The sequence below is a fragment of the Thamnophis sirtalis genome, unplaced genomic scaffold (assembly GCF_051295495.1).
Source record: "Thamnophis sirtalis isolate CommonGarterSnake01/CBP01778 unplaced genomic scaffold, rThaSir2_p1.2 scaffold_9, whole genome shotgun sequence".
Taxonomy (NCBI): Eukaryota; Metazoa; Chordata; class Lepidosauria; order Squamata; family Natricidae; genus Thamnophis; species Thamnophis sirtalis.
In genome coordinates this window covers 74,116,293-74,126,804 of record NW_028261389.1, presented here as the reverse complement: position 1 = coordinate 74,126,804, position 10,512 = coordinate 74,116,293, and the positions used below count along the sequence as shown (strand labels likewise).

General features: G+C 49.7%; 1 protein-coding gene across 1 annotated transcript in view; it reads left to right on the top strand.

Annotated features, from left to right (window-relative positions):
- Positions 1–10,444: 10,444 nt before the first annotated feature.
- PRMT8 (protein arginine methyltransferase 8) overlaps positions 10,445–10,512 on the top strand; it is a 67,045-nt gene continuing 66,977 nt past the window's right edge. The window contains exon 1 of the mRNA XM_087722264.1: positions 10,445–10,512. This exon is cut by the window's right edge and continues 244 nt beyond it. The gene's annotated coding sequence lies outside the window, so the exon portion shown is untranslated.

The window sequence follows — 10,512 nt, the reverse complement described above, 5'->3', positions numbered from 1 at the left end:
TCATGAATTCATAAACCCCGTTTACTCCATTTACATTCCGAGTGTCCACCTTCCATACGCTGTGGTCATCGCCTCTGCTGTCCATCTCAACGTTGAGTTCAGTCAAAACTTTCGCGTCAAACGCCAAGATAGAATCGGCTACAATGCAGCTTTTATAAGGACACAATACTAATCAAAACTGGCCCATTGGGGCCAGCGTGACACAAGCACAACCAAATGCACCAAAGTTTTACTCCAAGCACATTTCTTCTATGCACTTTATGGTGGTTTTTCTGGCATCCCGAGGCGCGTTAACCCAAATAACATATACCGTATTTTTCGGAGTATAAGAGGCACCAAGGTTTTGAAGAGGCAAATTTTTTTTTAAAAAAAGTTTTTGCACTCTGCACACCTCACAAAAGTATTTTTCACGAAAAAGACCCCCCCTTTATTTTTCAAAAAAGGGGGGGCATGCATAGCCTTTAGGAGGCTTATAGAGTGCTCCTGGGGGCTAGGGGGAGCAAAATTGAGCAAAAAAACCGGCCCATTTTTCGCTCATTTCTGCCCTCCCCAGTCCCCAGGACCACTCTGCAAGGCTCCTAAAGGCTCTGCATGGCTATTTTGGTGAAGGGGGCGGAGTTTCGGGAGGCCAAAAAGGCTGTATTCAGTGTATAAGACGCACCCAGATTTTCAGCCTCTTTTTTGAGGGAAAAAGGTGCGTTTTATACTCCGAAAAATACGGTAGGTTATATTATACCTTCCCAAGGTTTGGATAAACTTAATAGCTGGCCCGAGTGTTCTATAAGTTGAAAGGCAAGGTATAATTTGTAAAAAAATAAAAATATGATCCATTGATAGATCTTCCCACTGCATCCAGTTGGTCGCAGTCGAAGCACTATTTTGACTGTGCGTTTAGTTTTTCCATCATGGATTACTGAAAGATTATACGTACGTCTGCTTAATTTTTTTAATGGTTTCAGAAAAAAAGAAGAAGATGCGATCATCTGTGTTAGAACCGCGACGGGGAGCCTACGGCACGCTTGCCAGGGGTGGCGCGCCGAGCCCTTTGTGGCCATGCGTGCCATTGCTAGCTGCTCTTCTGGTTTCCGCCACACGCATGGCCAGGTGCTCTTTGCACATGCCAGAGCACCAGAAATCCAGAGACCAGCGGGCAGTGCGCGTGCTGGAAACGTACGCTTGCGTGCGCACCGGCCAGGTGTTCTTCCAGCACTCCACCACGTGCAAAAACCAGCTTGCGCCCATCCCAGCAACTGGTCTTCGGGTTTCTGGTGTGCGCATGTACATGCGCACACCAGAAACCCGAAGACCAGTTGCTGGGACGGGCGCGCGCAGCTTGTCTACAAGTTTCTGGTATTCCGGTATGCGCAGTTTGTGCGGCTCAGTGTCGAAAAGGTTCGCCCTCGCTGTGCTAGAAGTTTCATCCAACAAGATAAGGGATGGGATTTTGAAGGGATGGGATTTCTTGAAAAACGCAATGTTTGTTAAAAAAAAACATCCAGGAAAGGCGGAACGAATGCTTTGAAACTTCATCTTAAACCTCATAACACATTCTGCCTCTGTCTTACTGTAGGGTTTGTGTCCTCCTACAGGTTTCCATTGTCTTGTGAAATGAAACAAAACGTCCACATTCGGTATGCAGGTAGTCCTCGACTTACGACCGGAATGGAGCCCCAAATTCATGTCCGCTTAGTGAGACATTTGTTCAGCGGGTTTTTGTCCCATTTTTTGTGTGACTTTTCTTGTCGCAGTTCTTAGGCGAAACATCGCAGCTGTTCGTTTAGCAACCCGGTTGTTAACTGAATCCGGATTTCCCCTTGGACTTCGCTTGTCAGAAGGTCTCAAAAGTGGATCACTGCAACCGTCATAAATGTGAACCGGTTCCCCGTGACGCTGCAGCAGTTGTAAGTGTGGAAAAAAAATGGCCATAAGCCACTTTTTTTCCAGTGCTTTTTCATATTTTCCCCAGGGCTTCGGTGTAACTTTGAACGGTCACTAAATTGAGCTGTCGTAAGTCGAGGACTGCCTGTATATCACAGAAACCATTTGCATTTTGAGCCACTGTTTTAAAAGTTAAAACATAACGAGCCTAGAGGATTGGGGGTGTTCATTCCAGAGCTTTCTCAAATTGCCACTTGCAGCTGATTTCCATGTGCTGAAACGTTGTTGATTACCATAATTATCGAGGGTTCATTAGTACAATTGATGTGGGTGACGTATCTTTACTAATTTGATGGGGGAAGTGTAGCGAGGGTACGATGCAAGCATGTGGAGTCAAGAGTCACACTTCACGTTGTGAACTACCAGAAGGATAGAGAACACGATTAGTTAAGCTACCGTGTTTTCCCGAAAATAAGACCCAACTGAAAATTAAGCCCTATGTCGGGTTTCCGAAAGATCCCCTAATCGATTCATGAGCCTCAAGCCACGTTTCAAAAGAAAACCAGTCATTTATTAGGAACACCATTTCGGCAATACATCATTGGAGTCAGATCTAAACCTCATTAGAATTATGGATGAACGTTATTACGGTTCCTTCCCTCCCCTCAGTCTGTGTCATAAATCACATTCACCAATGAGATGCATGCCTCACAAGCCTGCTGAAATAATCTGAGATCCGACTCTAGACAAAAGGTATGCATGGAATGCGCTCCCTTCCCTTTCCTCCCCGCGGCAACTTTATGAGTTGACACTCTAGCTTCATTTTTCAGGATGCTTATAATATAAGCCCTACCCCAAAAATAAGACCCAGTTAAGATCGTCAGCCAGATAAGATGTGCTTAGTTACTACATTTCCCTCAAAATAAGCCCTTACCTGGAAAATAAGCCCTAATGCGTCTTTTGGAGCAAAAAATTAATCTTGTTTTCGGGGAGACACGGTAGACGGTAGACGCACTGAAAAACATTGTGCTTCTACTGACCATGTATTCAGTTTCCTCTTTTCTCCCCTTCATAGTTAAGGGAAACGCAAGAGCATATTGTTCATTTTCCTTCCCCAGCGCAGAATGCATCAAGGGTGGCAAGGAAGGACGGACTTTGCCATGAAAATGTCCAATGGTCTATTATTGTGAGATCTGGGGAGAAACAGTGCATCATCGTTCAATTCAACCTGATTGCATCTCTCTCTGCTTGAGGTCAGGTAGCAGTTGTGCGGTTGAGCCTTGAAGCATTACACCATCCCGCCTAGACTTCTGGATAATTGGCTCCAGAATAAAGCTACTACCTCTCTGAGAGGCCATTATTTTCTAGATTTCAGGAAGGAATGGGGGTAAGATCACCCGCGCTTGGCAACCCCGCTTCCAAATCTCACAGCTGTTACCTCATTTCAGGACTGGGGTTATTCCTGGACTTTAGAGAAAGCGATGCAGAGGAGGGGAGGGAAAAAGGAATTAAAATATACTTTACGCTTGTAAAATGTGCTAAGAAATACGACCGTACTTCTCCTTGTTACGCCGGCTTGCTACACATTTGTTAAGCAGTTGAGCCCTTGCGCATTTCTTGCGACGGACATATAAACCTGTGTGAAGCCGTGTGCTGAAATACTGGCCTCTCCACTGTCGGGTCTCCTAACCTTTTTGGCACCTCTGAGGAGTGCAAAGAATCCTGGCTCTTTCTGGGGTGGGCTTCAAAAATTTGAGCAAGGGGTTCTCTGCCCAGTTGCGTGGGCGTGGCCTAGTCGGCCTCCTGTACCACAGTGGGGGGAGGGATTTTTTTCCCCTCCCCAGGCTCCAGAGGTTTTTGTCGAGCTTCCAGGAGGGTGAAAACGGCCTCCTCAAGCTCTGGAGGCCACAGGGGCCCGTTTCTGGTCTTCCGGTAGGCCTGTTTTTCGCCCTCCCCGGGCATCCATGAGGGCCCTGCACTTACCTGCATCCAAAACGGGCCATTTGGGGACTCCTGGGAGGGGTGGGGTGGGCAGGGCCAGCCAGGAGTGGGATTTGGGGGTTCTCCGAACTGCACAGAATCTTAGCTAGAGGTCCTCCTGAACCCCCAGTAGCCCACCCCTGTCCTCTTTCGCTAGAAATACTTTAGATGACCAGCACGGATGGGACAAGGGTGGGATGAGAAGGGAAGCTTTCCAACAACACAAAAATGGTATTGTATAACTTGCGTTGTCCCGTCCCCCCCCCCCCTCCATTGCTAGGAATATATAAATCCCGAGTTTTAAACCACAGCTGCCAAACACTTGGGGGTCTTCCGATCAGCCTCACCACCCGACGTGCTAATTTTCTACAGGGAATACATTTTTAGAATAAATTCTAGGCAGGAATATCTGCTCAGAGACCCGAAGTAGCGGAGGGGGGGGGGCGCACGTCCAGCTGTACATATAAGCTAGTTAGGAGGCTTAAGCCTGAGAATCTGGCAGCAGGCCATTTTTAAACCCTTTTTTTTTGTTTTGCTTTTGGAAGAGCGTTATTAATTTTATTTAAAGAATTAACAGCATGTATTTCGCCCACCCCACTCTTCTCCCCGGAAGTCTTCGTAAGCTCCAAAAATGTTAAGTACAAGTATGTAAGAGGGATTTTATGCCTTTGACGCTGCTGAAAATGAAACCAGCCCACCGCACCTGCTGATATTACCAGAGAAAAGCTTGGGATAATAGCCCGACTACGGGGAAAAGTGGCTTAAGGGAGGTGTGATGGTTTTAAGTAGAAGAGATGGCTGGCTTTCTTTTGCAGTGTCTTTGGGCACAGATGGGCAAGGAGAAATCAGCTCCAAATCTGGGGGCGAGGGAGGGAAGGTGGACGCACCAAGAAACCAGCTGGGAAAAAATTAACACCTATTATTAAGGATTCACTGTTCTGTAACCCTCCCCCCCCCACTTAGGACATCTTGTCAAAGATACAGCTGTCCGCAACTATTGACCCAAGGGGTACTCGTAACAAAACTGCACGTTTGTGCAGAAGGAAGCAATTATCGTTTTTATGATCTAACTATGCATTTTAGCATGTTTTAAATAAAACCGGATACTGAATTAAACATGGTTTTCTGTATTCCTGCTAAGCTTGTCACGCAAATCGAACGTTGATTGATATCCCTTAAAGGTAAAGGTTCCCCTCGCACATATGTCCTGGTCGTTCCCGACTCTAGGAGGCGGTGCTCATCTCTCCGTTTCAAAGCCGAAGAGCCAGCGATGTCCGAAGACATCTCCGTGGTCATGTGGCCGGCATGATTAAACGCCGAAAGTGCACGGAACGCTGTTACCTTCCCACCAAAGGTGGTTCCTATTTTTCTATTTGCATTTTTTACGCGCTTTCGAACTGCTAGGTTGGCAGAAGCTGGGACAAGACACGGGAGCTCACTCCGCTACGCGGCGCTAGGGATTCCAACTGCCGACCTTTCTGATCAACAAGCGTCTTAGCCACTGAGCCAATGCGTCCCTCATACCTATAAATACCTATAAGTAACTGATCAATTGTACTGGTTGGTTGAGCTGGCCCATTCAATGGCCGGAATCCAGGACAAAGTCGTACGTCCAGGGATATGTTTGGGGCGCATGTGAGAACGTGCGACAGGTGCCAATCAAGCCAACATCGGTCATGTCCTCCCCCTCCCTTTGCAAAAGCATCACCTGCTCGTTTCATCCGATCCCGTTTCCCCAATTCTCACTGCTTAAACCAGGTTGTGGTCTACTTTGATCATAATTAATGCTTCCGGCTGCTGTTGAGCGTTCCGTCAGCTAGAAAGGCAGGGCGGGGAAATCAAACAAATGCCTTAAATTAAATTGACCCAATTGACTGTGATCTTCCGTGGGAGGAAGATCAATCGGCGGGCGTTGCAACAGCGGAGCCAAAGATGGTTTCCCTTCCTCGCGTCGGTGGGGACGATGGAGGGAAATGAGTGTGTGTGTGTGTGTAAGAAGGAGCATCGCTGGGCTACCCCTGGCATGAGGAGAAGAGTGGTTTGCAGTGGGGGTGGTGGTGGTGTGGGGAGAACATTGGAGAAGAGGTGCCCGGAGCGAAGACAAAACGAGACTCCACTGAGGCAGCACTGATTTGGGAGAGAAGGGGACAGGAGGGGAAATAAAACAACCCTCCTCTGAGACTTGAAAAGGGGATGACCTAAAAAGTCACCCATTACTTTCGGATCAAAACTTTTCAAGACGGTTGAAATAACCGAGGAGAGGATGGATGGCCTGAAGGACCGAATGCCGAAGCAGACGAAGAAAGAGCAGTTGGGGCAGGGAGTTTGTCCCCATGGCAGCCTTTCCTACCCCACCATCTTGTGTGTCCCCCCCACCCCCGCACCTCTGTGATTGTTAACACAACAGGACACACACTCCCTCTTCCTCCTCCTCCTCCCCCTCTTCCTCACTAGTAACAGATGCACTGGACAGCTGGGATAGGGAACTTATCCCTATTGTAGTCTGTCCTTCCCCAGCATCCTGCCCACCCCACCCCCATGATTGTTCACAACCAAGAGACACACTCTCCTGCTCCTTCTCTTTCCCTTCCTCCTCTTTCTCTTCGTCCCCCTCCTTCTCTTCTTTTCCTTCTCTTCCTCCTCTTTCTCTTCCTCCTCCCCTTCCCCCTCCTCTTTTCTTCTCTTTCTCTCCCTCCACTTCCTCTTCTTCTCTTCTTTCTCTTCTTCCTCTTCCACCTCCTCTTCTTCCTCCTCTTCTCCTTTTTCTTCTCTCCTTCCTCCTCTTTCTCTTCCTCCTCCCCTTCCTCCTCCTCATTCTTTCTCTTTTTCTTTCTCCTCTTCCTCCTCCTCTTCTTCCTCCTCTTTCTCTTCTCTTCTTTCTCTTCCTCTTTCTTTTCCTCCTCTTCCTCCTTTTCCTCCTCCTTTCTCCTCTTTCTCTCCCTCCACTTCATCTTCTTCTGTTCGTTCTCTTCTTCCTCTTGCACCTCCTCTTCTTCCTCCTCTTCCTCCATCCTCTTCTTCTTCCTCCTTTCTTCTCCCTTCCTCCTCTTTCTCTTCCTCCTCCCCTTCCTCTTTCTTTTCCTCCTTCCTCCTCTTTCTCTTCTTCTCTTCTTTCTCTTCCTCTTTCTTTTCCTCCTTTTCCTCCTCCTTTCTCTTTTTCTTCCTCCTCCTCTTTCTCTTCTTCTCTTTTCTCTTCCTCCTTTCCCTCCGCTTTCTCCTGTTCCTGCATTCTCCTCTTTTTCTTCCTCCTCTTTCTTTTCCTCCATCCTCCTCTTTCTCGTCTCTTCTTTCTCTTCCTCCTCCTTTCTCCTCTTTTTCTTCCTCCTTCTCTTCCTCCTCTTTCTTTTCCTCCTCCTTCCTCCTCTTTCTCTTCTTCTCTTCTTTCTCTTCCTCTTTCTTTTCCTCCTCTTCCTCCTTTCCCTCCTCCTCCTCCTCCTTTCTCCTCTTTTTCTTCCTCCTCTTTCTTTTCCTCCTTCCTCCTCTTTCTCTTCTTTCTCTTCCTCTTCCTTTCTCCTCTTTTTCTTCCTCCTCTTCTTCCTCCTCTTTCTTTTCCTCCCTCCTCTTTCTCCTCTTTCTCTTCCTCTTTCTCTTCCTCTTCCTTTCTCCTTTTTTTCTTCCTCCTCTTCTTCCTCCTCTTTCTTTTCCTCCCTCCTCTTTCTCTTCTCTTCTTTCTCTTCCTCCTTTCTCCTCTTTTTCTTCCTCCTCCTCATGCCCCCCCCCGGCTATTAGCCGATGTCCTCCTGGACAGTGTTGGAAAAGCACATGCACATACACACACTTATTGCCTTAAGAAAGAGGGGGGGCGCTGTCCGTAGTTACTTGGAGGAACAGGGGACTTGCAAAATAGGGCAGCTGCAATTCGTTCCAGGTAAAATGAGGCTCCGTCACAATTTTTTTTCCTGAGCCCTCCGAGGAAAGAACAGGGAGAACGGAAGGCTGAGGCTGCCTCGCACATCGTCGCCCAGCTTTAAACGTTTTCCACGGAGGAGGAGATCCGATCATCCCCCCCCCACACACACACCCCTTCCTCCCCCCCCCCCCCCCGGAAAGTGGCTGAGAGGCTTTTGGAAACCAAAGTCTAGCTTTATCTTTTGAACCTCAGTCCTCCTGCCTCGGCCGCAGTGTGACACCAAGCAAGGATTGCTTTGAATGCCAATGATCTCAAAAGGCTTTTTCCTTTTTTTTTTTTTTTCCTTTTGGCCTTTTCTTTCCAAATTAGAAAGACTTAACCCAGCTGTTCCGCAGGAAGAGCTAAAAAAAAAACCACACACACACAATCGCTCGGAAAGGTGAAGCCTTCCAGAACAGATGTGAAAAACCCAAACTCCCTCCTTCTACTTCTAACTACCTACTCCATCCATTAGGGCAACTTCATCTTCTTCTGACCATTAAGCCACTGGGGGCGTCCCATCTCTCTTCTCTGATGGTTTCCTAGGCAGCCTCTCTCTACCCCTCTTCCCCACAAAACCATTCACACCAGGGGTGAAATTCAGCAGGTTCTGACATGTTCTGGAGAACCGTTAGCAGAAATTTTGAGTAGTTCGGAGAACCAGCAAATGCCACCTCTGGCTGGCCCCGCCCCCATCTAGTTGATGCCTCCCGAGTCCCAGTTTGATTGGGAGGAAGTAAGGTTTTTGCAATATCCTTCCTCTAGGAGTGGGGTGGGAATGGAGATTTTGCAGTGTCCTTCCCCTGCCACGCCCACCAGGCCACGCCTACAGAACCGGTAGTAAAAGAAAATTGAATTTCACCACTGATTCACAAGTTACAGAAAGAGATGGGCATGGCTGAGAACTAAATCGGGGGTGGGGGGACTATCAGGTCCAATCAGTGTTAACTGGGGGAACACCAGAAGGGGAGAGGGAGCAGGTGGGGTGGGTGTGTGTGAAGGAGGAATAGCAACCCAGATTGAGGATGGGAGCAGGAGATAAATGGCCTTTCTTGCAGTGTTGAATGCAGAGAAAAGGGGGGACTTCCCATCTCCCTTCTTGGCTGTCCCAGGACTGCAAAAAAGCTAAACTCTTCTGTCTCCTGATTTTTGGGGCTAAAGGCAAATGGAAACCAGCTCTTTTCCCTTCAGGAGAGCAAATATTTTGGAAAACGGAAGCAAGGCATCAAAAAAAAGGGGGGGAGTTCAGTTGGCTTCTGCTGCAGCAGGAGGAGCCTGTGAAGCCCCCTGGCTCTGAACCTTTCAAGGGGTGGGTGGGGCACTTTCTGGCCTTCGGCTTCAATCCAGGGAGGGAGGCTATCCTGGATGAAGGAAGGAAGCTTCTACTTTCACTGCGTTGGTAGGGGGGGGGACTCTTTCTTGCCCGTTGGGGCAACCCCAGGCAGGGGGTCCTTCAGAGACTCATTCTATCAACTCTGGCTTGGAGAGCTGCCAGGCTGATATCTGCAAAACTTGGCAAAGAGTCTCGGAGAGTCACGAACCAATTAAGCGAACTAATTGTCTCCTGCAAACTCCACTCCCCTTTCGCTCCTCTTTTATTTCCTCTGGGAGGGGCCATGCATTGACTTGGTGCCATTGACTTGGGAGTAAGGCCATCCACCTGTAGCCTTACTCCCAAGTCAACCCTTATTCTTTAGCTGGCCCCTTGGTCTGGCAACTCTGCGCATGCGCACACTGGGAACAGGCTCCCCCTGTTCCTCTGCCTCACTGATGTCTGACTCTGAAGGCAGCTGATAACTGCCCCCATCTCTGACTCCGAGGACTGGCCCATGTTCCTTCCCAATCTCCTCACTGTCCGAAAAAAAACAACCTTTGTCTGAAATGGCATGGGGTCTCCTGCTTGAGCAGGGGGCTGGACTAGAAGACCTCCAAGATCCCTTCCAACTCTGCTATGCTGCCCTGCAGGTCCGCAGTCAGGACAGCGTTTGTCCCAGGCGACAAAACCGTCGGGCTAAATGGGGGGGGAGAGGAGGCTCTCTCCAGGCTTAGGGCGGGGACCCCTCCCATTCGGGCCCCTTCGGGCTCCAGTTCCAGAGACCCCCCAGCTGCTTAAGGGGCCGGTTTAGGGAAAGGTCCCCGGGGGTTGGGGAGAGGGTCTCCGATAGGGACAGTCTCGCCGGAGAGGACGGGACAGGCGGGCCCGGAGTCGGGGAGGAAAGCTCAGACTAGGAGCGCGGCTCTAGTCCGCGGCAGGAAGGCGGGAGCCGCCGCCGGGCTGACCTAGAAAGCTTCCCATCTTCACCGCGCCTTCCGCGGGACAGCAGTCCGGCGGGGCCAAGGAGCGAGCGAGCCCCTTCCTCGGAGGAGGAGGAAGGACTCCCGGAGTCGGCTCAGTTCAGCTCGGCTCGGATCCTCTCCGCAGGGGGCGGCCTGGGATAACTCCTCTCGAGCGCCAGCGAGGCGGCGAGCGAGCGACCTTGCGGGGGATCAGCGGAGGGAGAGGCGGGCGGCGCGGGGGGGGGCGGGCGGTCGCTCGGGCGCCGGTGGAGAAGGAGGAGAAAGAGGAGGAGGAGGAGGAGGAAAAGGGAGAGAAAGAGGAAGAAGAGGAGGAGAAAGAGAAGGAGGAAGAGGTGGAGGAGGAAGGGAAGGAGGAGGAGGAAGAGGAGAAAAAGAAGAAGGAGGAGAAGGGAAGAGGAGGGGGAATAGAAGGAGGAGGGAGAAGAGGAGGAGAAGGACGAGGAGAAGGACGAGGAGGAAGAGGAAGA